General features: G+C 41.3%; 2 long non-coding RNA genes across 2 annotated transcripts; one reads left to right on the top strand and one right to left on the bottom strand.

The window, feature by feature from the left end:
- Positions 1–274: 274 nt before the first annotated feature.
- On the bottom strand, positions 275–22419 carry LOC119544876. The gene is made up of 3 exons (XR_005218952.1): positions 22231–22419; positions 7387–7536; positions 275–1584 (listed from the first exon to the last, which is right to left on the bottom strand). It is a non-coding gene; the product is annotated as an uncharacterized LOC119544876 (long non-coding RNA).
- On the top strand, positions 1419–15397 carry LOC119544875. The gene is made up of 5 exons (XR_005218951.1): positions 1419–1483; positions 1958–2044; positions 3104–3149; positions 9265–9435; positions 14608–15397. It is a non-coding gene; the product is annotated as an uncharacterized LOC119544875 (long non-coding RNA).
- Positions 22420–24003: the final 1584 nt, after the last annotated feature.

Below are 24003 nucleotides of genomic sequence, written 5' to 3'. Positions count from 1 at the left end.
TTTTTTTTTTTAAATACCTCACTTGAGTTTAAAATGAATAAACAAAAATAATAAGTGCAAAGATTGTTAATAACCAAATGTTCTTAGTGTTTTGAAATTTAATTTAAATGTTTAAATTAATTTTAATCTTCTAATCCCACAACTCAGTAAAAAGGGCTTTAAAAAATAAAACATTGCTGAGACGATTATTTTATTTTTAACTTTTAATAACCAAAAGTGACATTTAAAAACATATTTTTCTTTTTGCTGATAAATATCTTCTAATTTTTCTACAATGTTATATTACTTGAGTAACTTAAAAAATTCTAAAATAAAAACAAAATAAGTTATAATAGCCCCTTAATTTTTTGAGCCCAGAAACTCTCTTCTTTAGCTCCTTGCATTCACATAGCAATAGCAAAAGAGATAACAATAGAAAGGAAGCCTGATGGCCACCACAGGTCCTCTAGCATATATTTATGTATGTTTTTGCACATCAACTACATTTTTGCGATGATGTAGCATTGCATAGTAAGCGTAAGATTAGATTACACTTCTCATTGATTAAACTTTAGCCAGTGTTAGTGACTAATGAGTGACAAAGTGATCTTATTATTAATGAATTATTTTCCCCTAGTGGAAAATGCACAGGCCCATACACATTTGGGAGAGCTAATTAGGAACAGTGCAGTTTTCAAACCACTATGCCTGTAATGCTAGAGAGGTGAACACTCCAGTTTCAAGCCATTTTATTTAACCTGGTGGTAGGAGACAGAATACTGGCCCCCAAAGATGCCCATGTCCTAATCCCCAGAATTTGTGAATATGTTACCTTATATGGCAAAGGGACTTTGCAGATATGATTAAGTCAAGGATTTTGAGATGGGGGAGATTATCTGGGATTATCCAGGTGGGCTCCATAAGGGTCCTTATAAGACGAAGGCAAGAAGGTCAAAGTCAGAGAAAATGATGTGAAGATGGAAAGCAGAGAGCTGAAGATGCTACACTGCTGGCTTTGAAGATGGGAGGAGGCCATGAGCCAAGGAATGCAGGCAGCCTTGAGAAGCTGGAAAAGGCAAGGAAAGAGTCTCCCCTAGAACCTCCAGAAGAAATACAGGCCTGGTGACATTTTGAGCTTAGCCCAGTGAAACCCATTTCAGATGTTTGACCCCTGGAACTGTAAGATAATAAATCTGTGTTGTTTTAAGCCAGCAAGTTTAGGGTGATTTGTCACTGCAGCCAGAGGAAACTAATACTCTGGTCTTGGTGGAAAGGGAAAGAACCTACAGGGCATGCTGTCTGGGTGACCTGAAACCCTGGCCCTGGAGCTCTTGCTTTTGTGTTAATCACTCAGGAAGAACATGAAATGAGTCCTTGAGAGTCATTAAACTATGAAATGCACTTTATAAAGGGGACATTTTACTTTCTTTTGCCCAACAGGAAGGTCAACAGAGGTGGCATCCTTGCAAAAGCAAATAAGGATGAGCATTGTGCTTCCTGACTGGTAAGAACACAAATTGTCCTGAGGAGGGGGGACCTTTCATTTTTGTTAAGAAACACGTTTCCCCCTAGATGATAGATATATAACACGTGCACTGTAGAAAACTGGGAAAAAATAGAAAAACAGAGAATGAAAATTGCCCATAATTCAACCACTATAAAAACCACTGTTAATATTTTAGCATTTTCCTTCTCACCAGTTTTTACAATTGCTAAGATTATATAGTATGAGCAATTTTGTATCCTCTTTTTATTTACTATTAAATCACAAGCATTTCCCACATCATTATAAATCCTCTAAAAATACTGCTTTTAATGATAACACAATACTCAACCATTTTTCATATTTTAAATTTGACTTAATGTTGCTATGTTATCAGCATTTAAGCTGTTTGGAGTTTCCAACATAATGGACTAACAGTACAGTGAATATTTTGGGGCATAAATCTTTGTCTGAATTTTGGATTATTTCTTTAAGATAGGTATCCAAAGATGGAATAACCGATTCAGAGGTTGTGGATAATTTCAAGGCCTATCAAACTTCTTGCAAAATTTTTTCCATCAGGTGTGTACTAATTTGTTTCCTACTTGTAGAATATATCTTCTGGGAAATCTGCAGGTAGCAATCTTAGGTCAGTAGCTTTCTAATTTTTTAAATTGTGATTTACCCTGAAAAACACATTTGATATCATAACCAAACACACACACACAAACTGAAACAAATATTTTTCTTGATACACTACTCTGATGTTATGTTTTATATTATTTTCTATTCTATTTTATTTTAATGCTGGCTTTGATTCATTAAGTTGATTTCATGGCCTATGAATGGGTTGTGACCCAGTTTCAAAAACACTGCTTTAGATCATGGGAGTGAACCCAGCTGATTTTTATTCCAATGTGCAGATAGGAGTATCATAGGGACGACCCCTTCTAAAGATATCTAAAATTCCAAATTCCTGTCACTTTAAGAAATATGTTCCTCTGATGAAATGATCATAGCACTAGATAAAAACAGCATCTGCATTGAGCAGCTGACCAACCTTTTCTAAATCTGAATTTAGCTCTGCCTCAAAGCCTAAATGTCATCTCCATTAGTTCTACATTTTGGATGTTTGTTAATTCAAGAAATTCTCACAGGTACACACCTTGTGATTTCTTTGCATTTAATAATGGAAGTTGAAGTGGCAGCAACAGATCTTTAAAATTTTAAATTCTGCGAGATTTTGATGTAAGTTGCACCTTTGGTGTTATCAACACTTTTGTATATCTGTGAGTTCTTCTAGCTTGGCATTAAAAAAAGATTTAGATTTCCCAGCTAACATCTGGAAAAGGGGAAGGAGCAACTAGTGAGTTTTTAAAAATAGAGAAAAGGACATAAAAGAATGAAACGGTTTCTATTTTTAGATAGATGTCAGATTAATTTTCTGGATTGGGTGTGAGAGGCATTCCTTCTCAGATGCTAAATACTGTCATTGTGATGACGTTTTTAAAAAATCAGCCAAAAAATATATTAAACACCTACTGTATGCCATTCAGCTCTAAGTTTCATGAGAGATTTAAATGTCAAACATTTCATGAACCATATTGTATTTTTGATTGGTATCCTTTTTTTAATTTCCAGCTGCAAAGACGTGGAGAACACTAGAAGAAAGACAACGATTTGAGAGGTAAACATTCCCATTAATTTTCTCAGTCCTTTGGTGTGAGAAGGACTTACACCCAATGTATAGAGAGATTTCGGGGGAAAGGAGAGCTCTAGTTAAAGGACTTGCTCAGATTCAAGAGAAGTCTGGGCAAAAAGCTTCTATTTTTGCTTCTATATCACTATCTCTTATATACCCTGTTCTTTCAGTCACAAGTCCCTCAAGAGATTGAGGTTCTGAGAACAAAGTTTGTTAAAGTTACACAGTCCCAATTGGGTGTCAGACACTATCCCAAGTGCTTTCCCAATATTAACTCATTTTGTATTCATAACAACCCTGGGCAGTGGATACTATTATTATTTTCATTATACTGCTGAGGAAACTATATATATATATATGTGTGTGTGTGTGTGTATATATATATATGTATATATATATATATATGTATATATATATAGTGTCAGCCCAAGGTCTCAGTTAGTCAGAGGTGGAACCAGGGTTTGACGACCAGAAGCCTGACTTTGTGTGGCCTTAATGATGACACTTGGTTGCCTCCTTTGCTGTTAATATGAATCCTCAGCCTTTTATTTGAAAGCCAAACTTCTCTAGGATTTTATGTTGCCTGCTACTTTGGGGCACATTTTTTGACATGATGATTTTTGTCAGGGAAGGAATTCGAAAGCCAGTGTGTGTGTGAGAACACCCTCGTATATACTCACACACATATATGTGGCAGGATAGGAGCTTACAAATGCAAACAAACAAACAAATTATAAGTGATTGGGGATAAACAGCAGGTTTAAATCCCATTCCCTCTCAGGGCTGTATCTCCCTTCTCGTTGGACACCTGAGTGTAGGAGGGAGATCTTCCAGATTCTCTTTGCCTTCCATGGGATGGCTTTCATCCTGCAGGGTTGCTGGGCCACCTCTACCTATGATGCAGAGGGGTAATGGATTCTGGCTGGAATTTTGGATGTCACTGCCCAAGTTGAGGGTCCCTGCTGCAGTCTTCAGTCATAGCTTCTTCTTGATACCCAGGCTGCTTCCGGTCTACTAGTTCCTTAGTACTTCCGCGCCCCCTACTGGTACATGTGTATCCTCCTGGAGCCCCACACACTGCAGGTAGGCTGTGGTCCACTGGAACCACCGCCTCTACTTGTAGGAAGCTGCTCTACCACTCCTTCACGGCATCAAATGCAGAGCCATTGCCTGACATGGGACTTCTTTGAGTGCCTGCAGTCTCTTCTGCCATAGAATCCCAGGGATCTCAGGTTTCCCAAAGTCCATCAGTGTGTTCCTTTCTGGAAGTTTCCATCCCACAGGAGGGGCTGGGACATTTACATCTGAATTGCCCTCTTAGTTTGCTAATGCTGCAGAATGCAAAACACCAGAGATGGATAGGCTTTTATAAAACAGGGGTTTATTTCACTACACAGTTACAGTCTTAAGGCCACAAAGTGTCCAAGGTAACACCTCAGCAATCGGGTACCTTCACTGGAGGATGGCCAATGGCGTCCGGAAAACCTCTGTTAGATGGGAAGGCAGCTGGCGTCTGCTCCAAAGCTCCGGCCTCAAAACGGATTTCTCCCAGGATGTTCCTCTCTAGCAAGCTTGCTCCTCTTCAAAACATCACTCCCAGCTGCGCTCAGTTAGTTCCCTCCCCTTGAGTCAGCTCATTTATATAGCTCCACCGATCAAGGCCCACCCTGAATGGGCGGGGCCATGCCTCCATGGGAACACCTCATCAAAATCATCTCCGACAGCTGGGTGGGTCACATTCCAAGCAAATCTCTGCCCCACAAGACCACAAAGATAATGGCATTTTGGGGACACAATACATTCAAACCGGCACACCCTCTCTCCCTTTACCTTTCAAAAAAATTTTCTCATCCAAATTCTTCCTTCTCTATGATCCAGGCTTTGCTTCTTTTTATTTAAAAGGGATGTTTTGAAATTTAGAAAATACCTAAAAATACTCAATAAAGCCCAGCCTTCAAGATTATTAGTTTCATCATGTATTTCCAAATCTATTTGAAATTCAAAGCTGAGCTATGATCCTTTGACCCCAGTGGTGTCTGCCTTCCCTCTGAGGCAAAGAATGTCATCCTTTCACCAGGTGGGCAGTCGCTCAGCAACATGATTTACCGGGAATGATAAACAGCACTCCTTGACTCAGGTGCAAGTATTAGAGACTAATGAGACTTCAACTTAAAAATCTTAATTATAGGCTACTTCTAGGAGTAAACCGATATTGTGGCTGAATGGGGCGTTTTTAAAAGTCACCCTGTAAATCAGTGCCATGGCCCTGTTTTCAGTTTCTTTTTTGCTACTGCAGCCTGTCTTCGACCTCCACTAACAAGAATATTTTTGTGTAATTTCCTTCTCTGTTTAAAATTGTTTGACTTCCAATCAACTTCAGAATTAAGTACAGTTTCCTCTGTGATCTGGGCTCTGCCTGGTACTTCAGCTTTATCTTACACCATTCCACCCTCTTCCAATGTATCCTATGACCCAGCCTCCAAAAAGCAGTCCTCCTCCTTCCCTCGCCACCTCTTATGGTCACTGCAACCATCCCCGGCACATGCCCCCATGATGCCCACCCATGTGGAGTGCCTTTCATCTTGCTTCTTCACCCTGGCCACTCAGCTTGTCCTTCAAGACTCAAGTGACGTCATCCCCAGGGAGATAGCCTGCGGCAGGCTGGGTATATTTGCTGAGTTTGATGTGTCTCCCATGTTTGTCTGTTTATCTATTCCTTCCTGCCAATAGCCCCGTAGACAAACACAAACACATAAACATGCACACCCGAGATCATCAGTTCCAAAAGGCCATACGTTTTGTTTTTAATCTGTGTCCTCAGAAACTAGCAGAAGTGTCTAGAACAAATTTGATGCTCAAAAAATGTTTGATTACTGGCAACAAGTAAGGAAGGGAGGGAGAGATAATTTAGGATATGTCAACAGATCAGGAGAAGTAAGTATTAAGTCTGAAGATGTTCTACTTATTGGTCATCCTAACAAATTGGCTAGAATGACCAATGCCAGCTCCTAAAGGCACAGGCTTTTATTTCCCATTTGATTTGCAATTACTAACATGCTTTATTTTGAATTTTATATCAGACTATTCATAGCAACACTTGGTCCCAGCACCTAACACAAGAGCTCAACACTTATTTTCTGATTAACCGGTCTGACTTTCCACTTTGCCTCCCAGGAAACAGGCAACTAGGGTCCTTGTGCTAACCTGTGGTAGTGGGCCCTCCCCCTGTATTAATGCCCTATGTAAATCTGCCCTTTTCATGGGGCAAATTTGAATTGTCATTCCAACAAAATGGCCTCTTGAGATAAAGCAGAAATCGAAGACACCCCCAAATCTAGTCTTGTCAGTAATTATTATTTGATACTACCAGCCAGAGGGTCCTATGACAAACTTCTGGCACTACAAGCCTTACCACCCCACTCTACTCCTTCACCTTTCACACATATAATCACTGGAAGTGGTGAATAAAACTTCTTTACAAGTCTAGAAGATGAAAAGGGACTCTGTTCCCATAAAGCTTATAGAAACCATAACTTGGATGAACACCTCTGCTTTTCAATTGTCTCAACTGTTTTGTTTTTCAGGATAGCTTACACAGAAACTACTGCACATTTAAAATGATTTATTGTATATAATTGTCCTTAGTTTCACTGAATGTAACTGATATATCAGGCTTATCCAGCATATTGGTATGAAATGAAGTTGCAATTGCTTTTGATGCCCAAACTAAAATGGTTCCAGCCCCAACCAGCTTTATTGTGAGAATTGACAGCCCGTTACCAAGTACCTTCTATATATTTCTTGAAGTCTCTAAAGGGGTGACTCTCTGGTGCTTGTAAAGCCATTTGTCCACTACTTACCAAGCAGTGTCCCCATGTTCTTTCTCTTTCATCCACTGTTGTTCTTTCTCTCATGTTCTGACTCCTCCAGGCCAATGTCCTAGAAAATTTGTCTAGAAACTCCCTAAAGGAACCTCACTGTGTGTTGCTCGTGCTGACAGTGCCCTGTTGCAAAATAACTTCAGGGGTTCTTTTTGTAGATTTGGTTATTATAAAAACAAGTCTCAGACCAAATTATGTGCTCTTGCAGGCATTTATCATGCAAACATTCCTTAGCAAACAGCAGGCACCAAAAAAGTCCATAAACCTCTTCCGTAATTTCAGTGAAGCCCTGGTTATCGGCCATTTAAGTTACTAGACCACATCCTTACCTAGAAGCTCACCTGAAGAAGATGCATCAACATTCCAGAGACTGGATCCTCTTAGGGTTAGAGTTGTCATGAGCAATCAGAAATCCTCTGAAACCAGTGACTGGAAACAGGACCATTTAGGAACAGTTGTCTAGTTGTCTCAGGGAGCAGAATTCTCAATTCCTGATTATAAAGGGTGGGAAATGTCTCTAAAATATTTTATCCAGTCCATATATCTTAAATTCCATTATTTTCACCAGTGAGAATGCATTTCTAACTATTAATCAGGTTAACCAACAGGTCACTAATTTCATCATTAAAAAGCAGTTTCTGACAGACTATTCTAATTAGCAAAGCATTGACGGAAATACTGTATTAGAAACACCTGTTGTGACCCAGATGCTCACCCTGGATCACATATTCTTGATTAGGACACCTGATATGTTTAGAGCTGATGCTTGAACTACCTAGCACATATGTAGTCACACCTCTTGCAAGACCTGTCCCTTCAGCTTTTCCCCTCAACTCCTCATCTTCTACAAATAATCTTCCAAGTACATATTCTCCTTTGAAACACATACATACATAAACTCTAGTAAAAAGTGAAAAAACAACCACTCGTCTCCACAGGAATACTCAATCATTCCAGCAAATGCTGGTGTAGATTTATGGTGAGCCAAGAAAGATTCTGCTTCCTCTTCCTCACTGTGTCCTCAGTTTCCCCCACTGCCTCAACAAACTAGAAGCCTTGGAGAAAGACAAGTTAGGCATGTGGATATTAAAATTTGACTTCAAATCAATGGGAGCCATATATGAGTTAGGCTGCTTTTAGGGACAACTAACAGAAAACCCATCTCAAAATGGTTAATACTATAAGGAAAATGTGTTATCTCGCTTAACAAGAGGTCCTGAGATAGGACAACTGCAGGGCTGATTAGCCTGGTGGCTGAAACAACATCATCAAAAACCCAGATTCTTTCCATCCTTCTACTTTGCCAAATGCATGTCCACTTAGCTCCCTCCATGTTACAAAATGGCTGCCATGGTTCCAGGCTTCAGACACAGGCAACACAATGTCCAGCAGAATAAGAGGACATTATTTGATTATTGTACCTTCTGTTTAATCAGTGAGGAAAATGCTTTCCAGAAACTCCCCTCCCCCAGCAGATTTCCCTTGTGTCTTTGCCAGAACTGTATTACAAGCTTACACACAAACCAATCAATGGCAAGGGAAATGGGACTACCAGGCCTAGACACCACCACTGTTTGCCCTGGAGCTGACAGCAGGAAGAAGGATGGTGTTTTTGTGGAGGTGCACGTGTGAGAGGCACATGTGTTCAAGGAAGGGAATAAAGAGCAGGGCGGTTGGTGTGTAGCAGACAAAGGGGGCCCATGGGAGCAGGTGGCATCATGTTGAGGGGTTGGCCTTAGTCCCACTAGGCATTTAGTCCCCACTTGTAGAAATAATCTTGAAACCAGAATTCTTTACTTTAAATCAAGATTGGTTTCATTCGCCACTGCTCTGCACTGTGTATCTTCTAAGGATGCCTAAGTAGGAAAGGATAAGATCACTTATCTCATGCTTTCCCATTTCCTCTGGGGAAAACTCTCTCTGCGAGGCACTAGCCAGATAACCCGAGGAAGCCATCCCTACAGCAGTGCTGCTCTGGGGACCCACGTGTGCTTTTCTTCTGGAGGCCACACCTTGGCCAGAGCAGTAGTTCTGACCCACGAGACCCCTCGAACCACAGGGTGGGAACTTCCTTTCCTCTACCAGGCCTACCCAGAGGCGTCCCTCACTGAATGCTGCTGTCGGGACAACAGAAAAGAGAATCTACATTTTTTCCCCAAAGAGATTTACTCACATTTTCCCAAATTAAACTTCTTGTCCCTATTTTGATCCCCCTTTAGGCCCTGAACTGTGACTTTGAGTTTTGGTGCTTCACGTCACCTCCTATTTTGGTATCAACTGCAAATATCAATGACGTGGGAATTCCTATTCTGGAGTACAATTGAAGATGCGAAATGAGAAGTGTGTCACCAGATGACCTTCTGAGACCCCCAAATGGATCACCCAGAGAGGTAATCCACGCTTACAAGACCGGCCTGAGTGAGTGGGGGAGGGAAATAATATTTGTTGGGATCCAGTGATAGGGGTTTTGCAGCCGTTTTATTTAATCTGCCCAACAGACCTGACAGGCAGGTATTATCAGTCTCACTTTGCAGGTCTGGAAACCGAGTCTCAGGGAGGTTGTGCCAGTTTGAATGTATTATGTCCCCCAAACGCCATTATTAATCTTTGATGCAATCTTGTGTGGGCAGACGTTTTAGTGTTGATTAGATTGTAATTCTTTGATTGAGTGTTTCCATGGAGATGTGACCCACCCAGCTGTGGGTGATAACTCTGATTAGATAATTTCCTTGGAGGTGTTGCCCGGCCCATTCAGTGTGGGCCTTGATTAGTTTACTAGAGCACTATATAAGCTCAGACAGAAGGAGCGAGCTTACTACAGCCAAGAGGGACACTTTGAAGAATGCACAGGTGCTGAGAGAAGAGCTGCAGCTTATAGAGACATTTTGGAGACGGCCTTTGAAAACAGACTTTTGCTCCAGAGAAGCTAAGAGAGGACAATCGCCCCAAGAACAACTAAGAGTGACGATTTTTAGGAGCTGCAGTCTAGAGAGGAATGTCCTGGGAGAAAGCCATTTTGAAACCAGAACTCTGGATCGGACACCAGCCACATGCCTTTGCAGCTAACAGAGGTTTTCCTGACGCCATTGTCCATCCTCCAGTGAAGGTACCTGATTGTTGACGCCTTACCTTGGACACTTTATGGCCTTCAGACTGTAACTTTGTAATCAAATAAACCCCCTTTATAAAAGCCAGTCCATTTCTGGTGTTTTGCAAAAAGGCAGCATTAGCAAACTGGAACAGAGATTAAGTAACTTGTTCCAGGTGAGCTGCTTCTAAGATCGGTGTTTTTAACAGTGCATCACGCTGGGCTATTGCAGGGGTGAGGAAAGCTGAGTGACCAAAGGCTATTGCGCTGGGAGAAGACTGACCTCCACAGTAATGAAAACTCTGGTCCTGTGACTCCATCTGTGTCACAGTTTCACCTTGTCCTGGCAGAAGCAGATGGGAGAATAGGGCAAGGGAAGTAAGAAAAGAGTGGGGGTGGGCACTGGATTTTGCTCCTCATCCTCTGTTCTTTTTGCTCATCAGTATTTGGAGCAGCAGCTCCCAGTCTCACATTTTCAAAGAAATTCAGGCCAAATGCAGGCAAGCCATCAGTTCTGAGCTCAGGAATAGAAAGGTGACAGCTCCCCTCTGAATGAGATGTTCTGGCAGCTGAAAAGATAAAATTCCTGAGATTTGTTCCCTCCCTTTTGTCTGAGACAGTTTTCTCTTTCCACTGCGAAACTGCTGCTGAATAACCTCTCCTGAACTTCACAGTTTGGGGAAGGAAACAAAGTTCCTGCTGCCACAGAAACAGCCTCTCATGTACCCAACTATGGAATTGGGCAGAAGCCAAGTGTCAAGGCATATTATACTCAAGACACTGTCACCCCAGCCAAATGCCCATTTATGTGTTTATGTGTCAGGTACCAGGGCCGCCCACCAGGAAGCCAGGCTCCCTTATCAGCTCAACAGATGGCCAAGCCCAGTGGTCATGCAGTGCAGAATGAGGCCCTGACCAGTTATGCAAGATAAAACGTCACTGGTCAGGAGCCTGCACCTGGGAATGATAATGGGATAATGATTCTCCATTCCAGTCTCCAGGAAATTCTTGGGGGACCCCCTTTCCCTTCTCACATTCCTTTTTTAACTACTAAAGCAAAATCAACTAATATTTGTTGGGCATTGTGCGTGTGACATACAAAATATATACTCTGCATTGGCAAAAATCTGTGAGGCAGTATGCCAAATGATTATGTGTGCTTGTTTGTGGGTCATGAGATTATAGGTAATTTTTATTTTTAGTGTTTATTATCTTTTTTTTTCTAAAGTCTATCCAGTTTTCTAGGCTGCTATGGCAAATATTGCACAATGGGTTGTCTTAGACAATGGTGATTTATCGTCTCAGGATTTAGAGGGTAGAAGACTTGCTCCTTCCTGGAACTGATAGCATTCCAGGTGGCTGGCAATCCTTGGGTTCCTTGGCTTTCCCACCGCTTGGCAATGTCCTCTCTTTTCTCTTCTGTGTTCTGTTGACTTCTGGCTTCCGGCTCCTCCCCCTGGCTTTCTTCCTATGTCTGAATTTCTTCTGCTTATAAATACTCCAGTAATCTGGATTAAGACCCGATCTCATTCAGTTGGGCCACACCTTAACTACAAATACATCTTCAAGAAATCCTATTTATGATGGGTTCACCCCCACAGGAATGTAGACCAAGACCAAGAACATGTCTAAATTGGAGTACATAATTCAATCCACCAAAGTCTCTAAATTGAAAATAAAATAAAAAGAAAAACAGAAGTTGATTCTTTTTTAAACAAAACAAAGAATAAAAGATAGACTCAATTCTTCACCTAAAATCATCAACGTAGGAGGGCAAAAATGAGATTTGGGTCCAAGCTTTGGCTTTGCCAATGGGTGGCCCATTTTCCAATTTCATCTTTTTAAATGCCATTTCTCTGACTTCCAATTTTTATCTCCAATTGACCTGTGCTCCCGAACTCAAAATTTGCATTTACAGCTGCCCATTCATCGCCTCCACTTGGAGGTCTAATAGAATCACAAAATGAAATCCACTTCTCTTGCAGTTCTTTCCCATCTCCAATGATGGCAGCTCCATCTTTCCAAGTGCTCAGGCCAAAATCCTTAGGGTTGTTCTTGACTTCTCACTGTCATATCCTATGTCCAATCTGTCTGTAAATCTGCCTGGTGTATATATCACATCATATCATATAAATCAAATTGCTTCTCTTCACCTCCATAGTTATCACTATGGGTGATGCTATCTCCCTCTCATGCCTGAATGACCCCAGTACCCTCCTGGCTTCCTCCCTTGTTAGAGTGGCTCTGTGTTTTAGCAGAATTTTAGTAAAAGAGAGCTTGTTATATCTCTGCTCAAATTCTTCTAGAGGCACTATCTCAGTATAAGTATAAATGACAGCCTTTAAAATGGCCTAGAAGCCTAGGCCATCAATCTCAAGATTATTTTATAGTGCACTGACATGTTTGCAATGACTAAATGATGTATACACCTCCCCCACTGTCTCTGGCCTCATCTCCTACCATCTGCCTCTCCCTCACTCTCCTCCAGCCACGCTTTGTCACCTTCTGTTCCATGAACATGTCGGATGCACTCCTGCCTCAGGGCCTTTGCACTTGCCTTTACTTCTCCCTGGAACACTCTTCCCCCATATAGCTGCATTGGCTACTCCCTTACCGTCTCCAGATCTTTACTCTAATGCTGCGTTCCCAGTGAGGATGTCCTGGTTCTAAATCCCCGCTCCCCAGTCCTAAATTGCCTTAGTCCCCTTCCCTGCTCTTTATTTCTCTACAACACTAATCTGCATCTAACATATTGTCCATTTTACTTATTTATATTGTTTATTGCTCTCTCCTCCTTGCTGAATGTAAGCCCCATGAGGCAGGGAATGTGTGTTGTAACTACTGGATCTTCAGGACCTGGTGTAAGGGCAGAATGATGGCCCTTACCAGATGATTCCCAGAACCTGTGAATATGTTACCTTACATGGCAAAAGGGACTTTGCAGATGTGACTAAATTAAGGATTCTGAGATGAGATTATCCTGGATTATCCAGGTAGGAGTGATGCCATTGTTTGAAAGGCACTAGGAGTCGATGGATGTGACAACCTCTCTAGGAACTGGAAAAGGCAAGGAAGCGGATTCACCCCTATACTCTCCAGAAGGAATGCAGTCCTGCCAATTCATCCTAGACTTCTGACCTCCAGAGCTGTAAGAGAATGTAGTTTTATTATTCTAAGCCACTAAATTTGTAGTAATTTGTTATAGCAGAAATAGGAAACTAATACAGCATTCAAAAACAGCTGTTGAAGGAATGAATGAAAGAGCTGGGCCTCCTTGTTTATAAAATGCAGGGTTTCGTCTTAGTTAATGACCTCTAATCATTTGTGTGTGTGTTTTTTTTTAATTGAGGTGAAATTCACATAACATAAAATTAACAATTTTAAAGTGAACAATTCTGTGGCATTTTGTACATTCACAATGTTGCACATCCACTGATTCTACCTAGTTCTAAAACTTTTTCATCACCCCAAAAGGAAACCCCTATACCCATGTGCTGGTTTGTATCTATTACGTCCCCCACAAAAGCTATGTTCTTTAATGCAATCTTGTAGGGGCAGACTTGTTAGTCTTTTGATTAGGGTGGAATCTTTTGATTAGGTTGTTTTCATGGAGATGTGACCCACCCAACTGTAGGTGAGACCTTTTGATTAGCTCATTTCCATGGAGGTGTGGACTCTGCTCATACAGGGTAGGTCTTAATTAGATCATTGGAGTCCTATAAGAGAGACATTTTGGAGAGCAGATACAGACCCAGAAACTTAGAGATGCTGGGAGATGCAAACAGAAGGACATTTGGAGATGCTAAGCTAAGAGATGAAGCCCAGAGTTTGCCCCGGAGAAGCTAAAAGAGGACTTCCAGATGCTTAGAGAGAAACACCCCAGGAGAACCAAGCAGAGAGATGAGAGAAGCTAAGAGAGACAGAAGCCCAGAGACATTTTGGAGAAAGCCATTTTGAAATGCAACCTGGGAACAAAGGACCAGCAGAGGCCAGCCATGTGCCTTCCCAGATGGCAGAGGTTCCGGATGCCATTGACTTTCCTTCAGTGAGGGTGTCCTCTTATTGATGCCTTAGTTTTGAATTTTTATGGCCATAGAACTGCAAATTTGTAACCTAATAAATCCTCTTTATAAAAGCCAATCCATTTCTGGTATTTTGCATAACGGCAGCATTAGCAAACTGGAACAACCCATAAAGCAGTTATTCCCCATTCCTCTCTCTTCCTAATCCCTGGCAACCACCCATCTATGGATTTATCTATTCTAGATATTTCATATAAATAGAATCAAACAACATGTGACCTTTTGTATCTGACTTTTTTCACTTAACATAATGCTTTCGCTAATCATTTGCATTTTAAACTTAATGCATGCACTTGGCAAACAATTCAAATAGTCTCAATAAAGTGTATGAATGCATGTGTAATAAATTTCTCTTCTACCTCAGACTTACTGTCCTTGGTCTCCCTCCCCAGGTGCAAGCACTGTACCAGTTTCCTGTGCACGTTTCCAGGCATTCTGTGAATATGTAAGCAAATATAGATATAATTTCCCGCTTTGTCCACAAATTGCAGAATATTAGACACATCACCAAAAATATAGTGTGAAATTTGTTCTATATCAGCACATATAAAGTTATCTCATTCCTTTCCATAGCTGTGTAATGTTCCATTCCTTTACATAGATGCACCTTAATATAACCACTTCCCTAATGATAGGTAGATAGGTTGTTACCAATCTTTTGATACCATAGACAATCTGTGAATATACATCTTTGCTGTACCAAACATCCATGAATATACATCTTTGCACATATGTACAAAAATATCTGAAGGTTAAATTCTTAGAAGTGGAATGCTGGGTCAAGGCAAGAAGTAGATGCACATTTTATTCTGATATTGCCAAATTCCCTTCCAAAGAAAATGTACCTGCCCTTACCAAGAGTGCTGGGGGGGAGGGGGGTTTCTCTATTTTCTCGCAGCCTTACTAAATCTTTCTTATTAAACTTAAAAAAAAATCTTAAGCTAATAGATGAAAAATGATACTGGGTTGTTTCATTTGAGGTTGACCATCTGTTACGTGGCTGTAAGCCCTTTGTATTTCTAGTTCTGTGAATTTCCCACTCATGATTTTGCTCATTTTTCTATTAGTTTATTGACTCTTTTTTTATTGATTTAGAATGCCTCTATGTATTAAGGAAATTAGCTCTCTGCCATTTATTATGCAGGTATTTTTCTCCGGTCTGGAGTTTTTCTGCTTTACTTTGCTCATGATGTTTGTTGCTACGTAGAAAATTTTTAATTTTATGAAGTCAAACATGCATCAATAACTTCCTTTATGGCTTCTGGGTTTTGTTTATTGCTTATAAAGGCACTCTCCTTGCCCATATAATAAAATATTCTCCCATACTTTATTCTAATATTTTAATGGTTTTTATCTTTTATGTTTAAATCTAGATTCAAACAGAATGTATTAGTTGAAGGGAACAAATGAGGGATTCAATATTTTCTCCAAACTGGTAACCCATTTGTCCCAACACCATTTATTGAATGACCTGTTTTTACCCCAGTGATTTGAAGCACCATCTTTATCCAATAACAAATTTTCGTAAGCATTTGGGTCTGTTTCCGGACTCTTTCTACTGAATTCATCTGCCTTTTCATGGGTCAGCAAACAGGTAATTCTGCTAATTCTGTAGTTTTGATGGTACATTTTAATACCTGCTGGGTTTGCTTCTTTTCATTCTCTTCTTCTTCAGAAGTTTTCTGCTTGTTCTAGTATGTTTATTTTTCCATATGAACTTTAGAATCAGATTACTGTATTCCAAAAAAAGCCCTTGTTGGTTTTTCCACTTGGATAATATAACATTTATAGATTAATTTTTGGTGCACTGACATATTTTAAAATTGGCTTAAATGATTTTTTTTAATAGAAGTAATACATGTTCATTATAAAAAAGTTCATACAACTGTACACTGTATGAAATTAAGTATGACAGTCCCATTTCTTCTCCCCTTAACCTTCCTCTAGAGGTCACCACTGTTAATCATTTGGTGTGCATCCTACCAGGTATTTTTAAATAAACATGATTATATTCATAATACACATATATATTTTAATTTGAATATTTTGTTTTATAGTATATAACTTTCTAACCTGCTTTTTCATCCACCATATAGCATGGACAGATCACCATGTCAATACCTGTACATCTACCTTATCCTTTTTAAAGGTCACACGTGTTCCACTCTGTTGATAGGGGACAGAAATATAATAATTACTGAGTCCCCCCTTAATGAATATTTGTGCTGTCTCCAGTTTACCTCAATTACAAATAATTCTGCAGTTAACAGCTTTGAGCATTTTCTTTGCATTTATGTGCAAGTATTTCAACCAGATAACTAAAAATAGAAATGCTGGGTCAAAGTCTGAAAGCCATTTCAATGATAGGGTATTAGGATATAGCAATGACTTCTCATCAAAGGGTAACTTGTCAGGGAATCTGCCCCTTCTCTAACATTGCCCTCCCCCAAGCCCAATGGTGATTACCGTCATTGGCATGGAATTCAGAACCCATGGTGGGGGCAGCAGTGGGGTGGGGGGTGGGGTGAGGGGCACTTGCTCTCTTTACAAATGTGTGCATGTCCAGTGCCTGGTTCAGTGAATGGAATTAACAAGCTCAGTGAGCACAGAAGCCTTGGACCCACTGCAGGAGTTGACACCGAAGGCTGGCACTGGGGGAGAGGCTCAGAGATAGATGGTGTTGGGAAACTGTGTTCCTGGTCTACTGATCTGTGACTTGACATACATTTTCCCATACAAAGGTTACAATTAGTAATAGTGGGAGGTGACATTGATATATCAATACAGTATTAGTTCATGACTATGGGTTTTGTAGGGTTGCTGGCTGGGGAATTAACCCTCTGTATCTCCAATGGAATAACGTTTACTGAGTCCAGACAACTCACTTAAAAACAAATTTTGTAACCATTTGCAAGTTGGAGGCTTCACATGGAAGACACCCAGCCTTCACTGGTTCCCCCACTTCACTTCCCAGCTTCCTTCCTTTCCCTTTGATAATCCTAAAATCTCCTGGAGTCTTTTGTTGGTGCCAAACCCAGGTCTGTGATCTCTAGAACATCCTATGTGATTTAAACTCTTTCAATTATCTTGACTCAACTCTCTCTCCCCTTCCAGACTCTCATCACTTTCCTTAAGCTCTTCACACAGCCCTGGCCCTCTCACAGTTACATGGCTTCATCTCCTACATGATCAAAAAAATTGGGCAAAATATTGGGCAAAAACTGCCCTAATTTCTTGCCTCCCTCTCTACCTTAATATATCCATCTGTCCAATCTCCGAGGATGAGCACCCCAATTAAGGCCAACCTATGCTCCAAATCCATCCCTGCCTCTCTTCCTCTCAGACTTTCCATCAGTTATGACACCCTTTTTATATGCAACTGGGCCACTGCCTCGCACAGCTGTAAGGTGCGCCATTCACATGGAATGTGATGTAAGTGACGATGTAAATGATGCCACCTGGAGTTGGCAATGGGTAGCACTGATCTGAAAATGCTACTTCTCTACCAGCTCTTTCTTCCCAGTATCCTGTTAACAACAACATCTCTTCCTTCTCTGTCCTTTAACTACCACTTATGCTCTCTCCTCCCGGCAAGCCTTTTAAAAGAATTAGGTACACGTCTTCACTTGCCTTCCTTTCACTCTCCATTGTACTGAAATTCATTCATTCTTTCAAAAAATATGTATGTATTTATTAAATACCTGTTATAACCAGGCACTGTGCTACATGCTTGAACCACAGTAGCAAGTAACAAATATACAAGGCCCTCAGATTTGTAGTGAGAGAGACAGAGAAAATACCAAATCACATTTTAGAAGTATTTAGTTTCAAACAGAGATAAGTTTTATCTCCACCTAACTGGAAGCAACATGTAAGAGTCTGGTATATAACAAGGAAGCTGTTCTCCTATCCCTATTAAGTAATATATTTGTTTTGCAAAAGGTACTATCTGGAAATCCTACTATATTTCCCAAGAATCACTAAGGGCAGGGATTTCTCTCCCTGTAGCAAGTTATGGGGAAGAACATTTTGGCATCTCTCACATCTATTTGCGTCAACATCTCTTGGGGTGCAAGTTTGGCCTGGAGTTGGGGGAACAATCTAATCACTCCCCCTGAGCCCTCTGGGCATAATAGAAGAATGAGTGGCTTCATTCTGAGGCCCCCAGATGAGAACATGCTGATTTGCGGGAAAGGTTTTCCTGTTGAGCCCTGACTCTAGAAAACAGCAGTTGATTGAGCTCCAGACATAAGCACAGAGAGATGCAGAGTGTGCCGTGAAGGCAGATGAGTGGTGTGGCCCAGTGGCTTCCTAATGAATCTCCTCATCTATTTTGATGGACTCCTGCCCTGACAACCATTTATAGCCAGTCAGCTCCTGCCACGCTAGGTGCAGTCCACACACCGAGAGGTGAACCTGGCTCCCACAGAGCTGACATTCCAGAAGGCTTTGGACTCAGGAAGGTGAGAAGAGCCAGCTGTGTTCAGATCTGGACCTGTCAGCCATGGCTGAGGAGCCCTAGAATATTTGCTTGACCTAGCCTATTACAGAGTTGTAGAGTTGGAATTAAATTAGGGATAGTGCTTGACCTAGCCTATTACAGAGTTGTAGAATTGGAATTAAATTAGGGATAGGGCAGAGCAACAGCCTGCCCACTTTAGGCTTTTTAGACAGACAGACAGATCAACACACATGGCCTTATAATCTGGTACTGCTCCTTCCTCAGTATGTATCTTTAGGCAATTACTTCATGTATCAGGATGCTTTAGGATTCTTGACCAGCTTGGCTTAATTCATAAGGACATTTATGGTTCACTTAAGCCCAGAAATAGCAGTACCAAGGTGGTTCAGTGTCTCAATGAGACCATCAGGAACCAACTTTCTCTCATCCTTTCCTCCTTTCATCCTCAGCCATATCCCTACTCCTGATTGTTGGAAGGCTGACAAAGCCCCCAGCCTAACCTCCTCACCCGATAATATCCAAAGCAGGAAGCAACATGGACAAAGCCCTTTCCCAGGAGCCTCCAACAGACTTCCCTTTGTCTTTATGCCCACCATGTTCCAGTGATGTATGGTTGCCAAAACTGACTTTGACTAATCTTGACTCACTGACTCACGAGGGTCTGGGCTTATTGCCACCCCCAACAAAATCAGATTAGCAAGAGGCCAGGGGGAGTGGATGCCAGGTAAGCAGTCAGCAGTGTCTGACACATTAGCCTCAGTCACCTTGCCTCTTCAAAGGGGGGTTAATAGTACCTGCCTCGTTGGGTTCAGATGAGCACTAATGGGATCATACAAGTAGAGTGCCTGGTATGTAGTGAGCACTTGGCAAGTGTCCACTCCCTTCTACCGTTTAGAATCTAGACTCTTAGGACTAGCAGGGATCCCAGAGATTAGCTAAGCCAACCTCCTTTTTTGGTTCTTTCTCAAAGTTACATAACAAATGGGTGTGAATCAGATCCAGGTTAGAGATAACAGTAGCTTAGACAAGGGTGGTAAGGGAAGGTTAGGTAAGCATATAATATGAAGATATTGCTGAAAGGATTTGCTGATGGATTGGGCATTTGATGTGAAAAAGCAAAGTCAAGGATGGTTCAGGGTTCGAAATGTTGTGGAGGTTAGAATTACTGCAGCTAAAATGGAAGAAGGAAGAAGGCAATTTAAAGCTTTTAAACATTCTTATTGTCTTCAAAGTCTTTGTTTCACAGGTTTAGGAATGATATATGCTTTATAGAATAATGGGCAATTTTTAAATCCATGGAAAACTAAGATTTGTAGAGATTTCCATACAAGTTTGCTTCATACAGATTTTCCAGGATTCTGTTACCTAAAGTTGACATCTGATCATTCCAAAAAGTCAAACTCATGTTTAAAAATAGTCTCTGCTTTGTGAAGGCAACACTGCCCTCTTTTTCACTCGTTCCAGTTGGCAGAGACAAAGGATTAAAAAAAAAACATCATTGCCTCTCTGTAGACTCTGGAGGCTTTTGGGCAATGTCTTTAATAGACAGAACCCCTGCTGTCCATAAATGGTGGTTTTTCTTAATTTAGGAGACACCAAAGGCAGGGGCCTGCATGCAACCCAGGAGGTTGGTTTTGCTTAGCCACTCAAGAACACACCTGCAAATACCCACTGGTTCCTCAATAGCCAGGATGAGCAGATGCACCCTCTGAGCCCTGGCAAGTAACCCAACTGTAACATGTTGTTCCTGGTCACCCTTTCCTTGGAGTGATGGTCATGGGTGGGGATCACGGGAGCCAAGGAAAGATAGATCAGAGAAAGAGTTTTAAGAGCCCTTAACAGTCACTGAGGTCAGTGGTTCTCAGTCTTGGCTACACACTGGATTCACCTGGGGATCTTCCTTGAAGAATGATGCTTGAATCTACCACCCAGAGATTCCGGCAATTGGTCTGGGGTGTGGCCTGGGCATCAGCAATTTTAAACTCCCCCAGTGATTCTAATGTGCAGCACTAAGAACCACTGACTTTGTTCCACTTTACAGATAGGCTAATCGAGTCCCAGATATGTGAAGTGACTTGCCAAAGGCCACGTGGCCAGTTAGATGGTAAATGAGGATTCAAACTCATGTTTTACAAATCTTAAATCAATGGTCTTAAGAGGAGGGGGGTATAACCAGAGAGAAAAGAGAGGAAAACGAGTTTAGAGAGGCTAGTGGGAACCCTTGTGAATTCAGTGAATTTCTGTGAGTCATGTAAGAAATGTGGTTAGGACACTTCAAAGTGTTCCTGGGTGGGAGGGCACAGCCTGGGGAACCCCGGGCAAGAGAACTGGTCCACCTTTCTCCTCTTCTCTTTGGAGTGGTGCTCATCACTCTTGGTAAATAGAATTAAGTGTGGAAACACAGAGTGTGCGGAGAAAGCTGGATGTCCCCTTCAGGAGGAACTTTTGATTTTGGTGCTCTCAGAGCTGAAGGACTGTGAGTGGGACAGGACACCTATGCTAAAACACCGGAGAGGGACTAGAGATGTTTATAGGAACTTATTCAATAAGTTTCTAGGAATCAGTGAACAAAAGTCATGCATAGCAACATTTAAAAAATTGTGCCCCTGACAGATTAATTTTCAAACCTTAGAGTGCTTCTGAATTATCTAAGGGAATTCAGATGTTTTGTTTTGTGTTTTTTTGGTAGCTATTGAGATGAACATGTGTGGTTTTGTTCCTTATACTATTAATACTGTGTATTACATTAATTGACTTTCACATGTTATTAATCTCATATTCCTGAAATAAATCCCACCTGTTCATGGTGTACAATCCTTTTTATTTGTTGCTGGATTCCGTTTGCTAATGTTTTGTTATGGACTTTTGTGTCTATTTTCATGAGGTATATTGGTCTATAGTTTTCTTTTCTTGTGATGTCTTTGGCTTTCGTATTAAGATAATGCCAGTCTCATGCAATGTAGCTGCAAAGTGTTGGGAAGTGTTCCTTCCACCTCAATTTTCTGAAATAGTTTACATAAGATTGGTATAATTTCTTCTTTAAATATTTGATTAAATCACCCAAGGAAACTCTTAAAAACATATTTTAGACTATGTCTCTCCTTAGCCTAAAATCCTTTAGTTGCTTTCCAGCCCATTTAGATTAAGGTGGTCTCCCCACATCCTTGCCCCACCTATTCTTCCAAACCCAATTTTTACCAGTCGACCACCCTCTCCCACTGCATATCAGCCACCCTGGCCCTTTTTTTGTGTTCTTTGAACACATTGAGATTGTTCCTACAATGCTCAACTTGTTTCCACTTCAGGGTCTTTGCACTAGCTGTTCCCACTGCCTGAAATGTGCTTTCCCCAGGTCATTTCATCATTGGTGCCACCTTGTCTTTCAGCTCTTCCAGCCTGAACATCACCTCCTCAGAAGAGGCTCGACTAAAGGATCCCTCCAGATACTCCCTATCATATCCCCCTATTTTAATTCCCTGCATAAGATGCATCTTAGTTTACCAGAACTGCTCTGACAAATACACACTTAAACAACAAGCATTTATTGGCTTACAGTTTTGGAGGCTAGAAGTTCCAAATTGAGGCATTGGCAAGACCATGTCTTCTCCCCCATAGGCTGTATGGCATTCTGGTGCTGGCTTGCTGCAACCCTTGAGGTTCCTTGACTTGCATCCCATCACGTGCGATCCTTACCCTCTTTGTCTGCTCTTCCAGTTTCCACTGACTTCTAGCTTCTTCCAGTGTGACCTTCTCTGACTCACTGCATCCAAATTTCTTCTGCTTATAAAGGACTCCAGTAATACGGATTAAGACCCACCCTGATTCAGTTGGGCGACACCATAACTAAAAATAATATCTTCAAAAGGTGCTATTTACACATGAGTTCACACCCACAGGAACTCAGATTACAAAAATGTCTTTGCCGGGGTACATAATTCAATCTACCATAACAAGTAACCACCCTTTGGAGTTTTTCTTATTTATTAACTATCTCTCCACTTGAATGTAAGCTCCTTAAGAGCAGAAAAGTCATAGGTTTTTGTGTTTTTTTTTGTTTTGTTTTTTTTTTTTGCGATTGTCCTCATACTACCAGGAACAGTGCTGACACATAGTGGGTGATCAATATATATTTGTTGAATAACCGATTATCAACATCAACAATAATAGATGCTATTTGGGAGCAGTCACTGATTTAAGAGTTTTTATAGATATTTCATTTAATTCTCTGTAATAAATGCAGACATTATTTTCCACTATTAACCGAGAGAAGCTAAATTACTTGGTCCCAGGCACGCAGCTGTCAGGGTGCGGAGCCCAGGGCAGACTCCAGGTTTGTCTGACTTCAGAGCCTGAATTAATTTGTACCTGGGCTTACAGATTATGTTTGCCCTTTCCTCTTTCCTCTCGGTTACAGGCAAGAAGAAGGGAAAACCAACTCAGGCAATTTTCAGGGGCAAGCTGATCAACCAAATTAAAGGCAGGGAGTGGCCTCAGGCTGACTAATCCTTGAGAAAGTTGAGGTGAAGCCCCTTTATTCTATGCAGTGATCTGCATGGGCTTGAGGAGCTGCTGCAGGCTGAGCACTCCACACCATGCATCCTGCCACTGTCTTGGTAGATACTGCACATCTTCACAGTGGGCTCTGGCCACTCACAGCTGAGCTTTCATATCCTCTTTTGAAAACAGATTTGCTCCCTTACACACAGTTGTCTTTGCCTTTACCATAATGCAAATTCATATTCCTATCTTTTGTGCAACCAGTGGGTGTCCTCATAACCTCCATGTGTCTATCAGCTAAAGAGCTGTCTGTTTCAGACAGTCCAGCTGCAGAAGCTAATAATAACTAATCAGTAGCTTCCTCTGCTCCAAGCTCTGCATTAAGGGTGTCACAGGGAAGACCTCTGGTCATCCTCATAGCAGCCCAGGAGACAGCCATTTAATAGATTAGAAGCCTGAGGCTCATAGGGATTAAATGACTCACCATGGTCACTTAACTAGTACCTGGAAGGGCTGGGACAGGATTTGAGCCCAGGTCTGTCTAGACTTTTAACATTCCATGCCTATGGTGCAGAGTTCTGTGGCAGAGAATCACACATTGTGTGATGTTCACTATTACTTTTGAACGGCGGGGATAAAATACTAATGCTGATGACAACTGCCAGCTTTGATTTTCTTCTTGTGGGCTGGCAATGTGATAGATACTTGAAATACAGGACCTGTGGGGGCTACTGCTGCAGCCTGGCTCAGCTTATTCTCCCTAGCTGCTGTGAGGGTTGGCCACTCACAGCTCACAACAGCAGCTTCCTTCTTCTGAGTCCTCAGCTAA

The sequence above is a fragment of the Choloepus didactylus genome, chromosome 9 (assembly GCF_015220235.1).
Source record: "Choloepus didactylus isolate mChoDid1 chromosome 9, mChoDid1.pri, whole genome shotgun sequence".
Taxonomy (NCBI): domain Eukaryota; kingdom Metazoa; phylum Chordata; class Mammalia; order Pilosa; family Megalonychidae; genus Choloepus; species Choloepus didactylus.
Note: the sequence above shows the minus strand (reverse complement) of the source record. Positions and strands in the feature narration are given on the sequence as shown.